The 3,632-nt window shown below is 38.1% G+C and overlaps 1 non-coding gene across 1 annotated transcript; it reads left to right on the top strand.

Annotated features, from left to right (window-relative positions):
* The first annotated feature begins 2,566 nt into the window (after positions 1-2,566).
* On the top strand, positions 2,567-2,638 carry Trnah-gug (transfer RNA histidin (anticodon GUG)). The gene has a single exon. It is a non-coding gene; the product is annotated as a tRNA-His (tRNA).
* Positions 2,639-3,632: the final 994 nt, after the last annotated feature.

The raw sequence follows: 3,632 nt of genomic DNA, 5'->3' as shown, positions 1-3,632 counted from the left end.
TATACATTATAGTCTGTATATGGTTTGAATGAATGAAAATTGGAAGCATTCCCATTTCCTCATACATTTGTTCTGTCCATTTGTGTGCTTTCCCGAACAGAGCTGTCAAACAAAGCAAACAAAGGAAAAGAAGAAGAACGAAGGGGAATATTTGCCTAGAGTATAAATCTCGCTGCATCTGGTGCATCTCGCTGAGGTAAATTTTCATTCTTCGTGAGGAAATCGACTGAACAACATCGTTGCTGGGCGAGCTGGACGGCGAGGGATCGAATGCCTTTCTCAAGGCAATGGGGGTGGAGGAGTAATATTATGGATAAAGTGAAGTTTTCTAAGGGCCTTTTTGAAGGTAAGGAAGGAAGACAAACTTTCAGTAATGTTCTGTATTCGAAGCAATGAATATCGCTTGTTCTTCCTTGTTTTGCGTCATCACATGTCTTCGTTTCGGATTGAGCTGTGGACGCGACCGAATTACTCACTCGCTGATGTCTCTGGCATTACAATCATTGCATCAAACTGACACCATTGCATTATAGTTCCGAGCTACACAATTGTGTGGGTAATCATCAAGCTAGGCTATCGTCAGCTCACCAAGAAAATAAATGTTTTAGAATTTTGTCAGTGATTTGACATGACAGCTAAGCTAATCTAGACAGACAATATTAACGGGAAGGGCTTCTGTTAAGAAGAGCGCAAAACGGAGATAAGTGTGTGTATATTTAGTTACGTCAAGCCTAGATATATAGATATTTGTGTGCGTACGTGCGTGCTTCATAACCCGTACGTAAAAATAATGCATCTTCGCTACGCTAAGCCCTCATTTGTATCTGCTCCCGTGTGCATTGGCCCTGTAACGATGCAACAATCGACTGTTTTTTTATGCTATGATTGATGATTGTTTGGTGTTGCAAATTATGCAGTCGTAATAATAAATATAATCAAGAAGGGGAGATAGCGGTAAGGAAATATTTACTCTAGGGTATTGGTAATAAATCTCTGCTGAGGCAAATATTCAGCCTTTTTCCAAGCAGTTACCATTGTTTCTTTTTTATCATCAATGCATTGAACTGACGCTATGGCAAAGCAGGTGTTAAAGTTGTGCACCAAAAATTTATTATTTTATTTGGGTTCGCGTGCCAGTCGCAAAACTGCTTTCAACTAGGATTGTATTTGCGCTAATCTTGATCATAATGAAGCAGTGCTACTCTTTTCGAGGTTGTTGAGATTAACAGATAGAGTTTATTTCGTTTATTTAGTCACCAAGAGAGTAAATTTCGTTCTGAAATGTTGTATGTGATTTAGTTTCGCTTGCCAGTAACAAAACTTTCTCCACTAAGGATGACAGTCGCGCCTATCTCGAGCATGTATTGTTCTGCGAGCACAATAATGAATCATCAAACAATTTTCGTCAAATGATTCTACAATTACAAAAAAAAACATTTCAGGGCGACCAAACTGGTAGAATGGTTATTTCAAAATTTTGGTAGCATTAAACAAAAATATCCGCAGTTATACACAAGCGACTTGAATTAAACTACAGCGTAGATCTACGTCAACAATGCGGTCGTGTCTTGAACACATCCTCCTATATTTTTTTAAATAAAAAAAAATTGAAAAATAAATTAAGTTGCACGTATTTTACTGTTGCAGTATCGACACCATACACCCATACAATTTTCCCTTTGTTGACCTTCATTGTTCACATCCTGTAACTCACAACTGAATGGAACAAACAAAAAAATATCAAAGAATTTTTTTTAGTGTGAAATGTCACCTTTACAACGAGAGCCTATAGCTTAAATTGTACGATCGATATTTCGCGAGATATTGATCATTAAAGCCAGCTATCGAGAAAATAATGGATAACTTTTTCCCCAACCTAATATTAATTTAAATTTATTCAAAGTTGGATCCACCGTCGCAGTTTGGTATTGAAAACACAACAACCAATTATCGAAAACAAAATAACCCTGTTTCCGCCCGGGATCGAACCGGGGGCCTTCCGCGTGTTAGGCGGATGTGATAACCACTACACCACGGAAACCGATGTGTATCGTTGGTTATTCCGTTGTGAGCATGCTTCATAATAATATGGACCAAAATCTAACCAGTTCATGTTCACAACACCGCCAACACCACAATGACCACGGAAACCGATGTGTATCGTTGGTTATTCCGTTGTGAGCATGCTTCATAATAATATGGACCAAAATCTAACCAGTTCATGTTCACAACACCGCCAACACCACAATGACCACGGAAACCGATGTGTATCGTTGGTTATTCCGTTGTGAGCATGCTTCATAATAATATGGACCAAAATCTAACCAGTTCATGTTCACAACACCGCCAACACCACAATGACGATACATATGATCAAGTTAGTCGAGAAATTAGCCTCGCTGCTTAATGCTGCTGAACCAGTTCTCTGAAACTGAAACGAAAAGCAAAAGGCGAAAAGTGTTGAAGAATTGCTTTCAAACTTTCACTACTGGCAGGTCTCAGTAGCAATTGAAATGTGGTCTGTTTTCAAACTGTCTCGCGGTACTGCTTTCATCATCACCCAATAGCCGTGATCGTCTAGTGGTTAGGACCCTACGTTGTGGCCGTAGTAACCCAGGTTCGAATCCTGGTCACGGCAATGTTTCCGACCGAGGAACATTGTCACGGAGGGTGAGATTTTTTATTGCTATTTTTAACCAATAATGACGAAAGGTAAATTTGTATTGGTAACAAATTATTGAAAAAACTGTGGATATTTGCCCTAAGTCTGATCATTCTTACAATTCTTAATGAAGTCTAAAAATTTACATAAAACTAATGGATCATTTTTCCGTCAACCTAATATTATCGCAACTCAATATTGTCTCAATCTTCTTACATCCCCTGTCCTTCCTGAATCCTTCCTAAATCGGTTTTCAATTCTGTCAATCTAATTGTTCATTTTCTATTGATTTCATCCAAATTACGATACTTTGACTAGGAAAGTTTAACTACTGACTACTTTAAGACTAAAGAAATTTGTTGTTTTTGATAACCGCTAAATTAGAAAAAAACAGTTGAACAGGCCACAGAACACTGGAAATCAAAATGAAACATAACGCAGCAATAACGTTATAAATAATAATAAAAATTTGGCATCGAGAAGTGTTATACCATACCCGTCCTGGGATCTGAGTGCGTCAGTTATCAATGGGAACCGCTGCTACGTGGGTGGCAACCAATAAAAATGTTATTGTCACGTGCGATGAAACTCGATACTAAATCCTAATTGATGTTTCAGCAGCTAAATTGATGACGTTGTGTAAACTGTTTTTGTTTCGTATTTTTTTTCGGTCATATGAGTTTGCGTATTTTGCGGTAATGTATATCTAATATTGATAATGGCAGAAGAAAGAGGAATAGGAAATCCGTCGTTTCGCTTTTCAGTTCGATGTTTTGGTCGACATAGAAAAATGAATCATTATTCTTAGGATGCTTCAACTGCGAATTTATTGAGTGCCTTCTTTTACATTTCACATCCGCTTCGCGCTCGTCTATCGTGAAGTTTCACCGAATCGAACGTTCATTAATATCAGCCGGTTTAATTAAGAGTTATATTCGTTTCTTCGGCAGATACCGGATAACACAATAAG

Source organism: Toxorhynchites rutilus, chromosome 3, assembly GCF_029784135.1.
Source record: "Toxorhynchites rutilus septentrionalis strain SRP chromosome 3, ASM2978413v1, whole genome shotgun sequence".
NCBI lineage: Eukaryota > Metazoa > Arthropoda > Insecta > Diptera > Culicidae > Toxorhynchites > Toxorhynchites rutilus.
The sequence above is the reverse complement of the archived record's forward strand: the minus strand, read 5'-3'. Positions and strand labels throughout refer to the sequence as shown.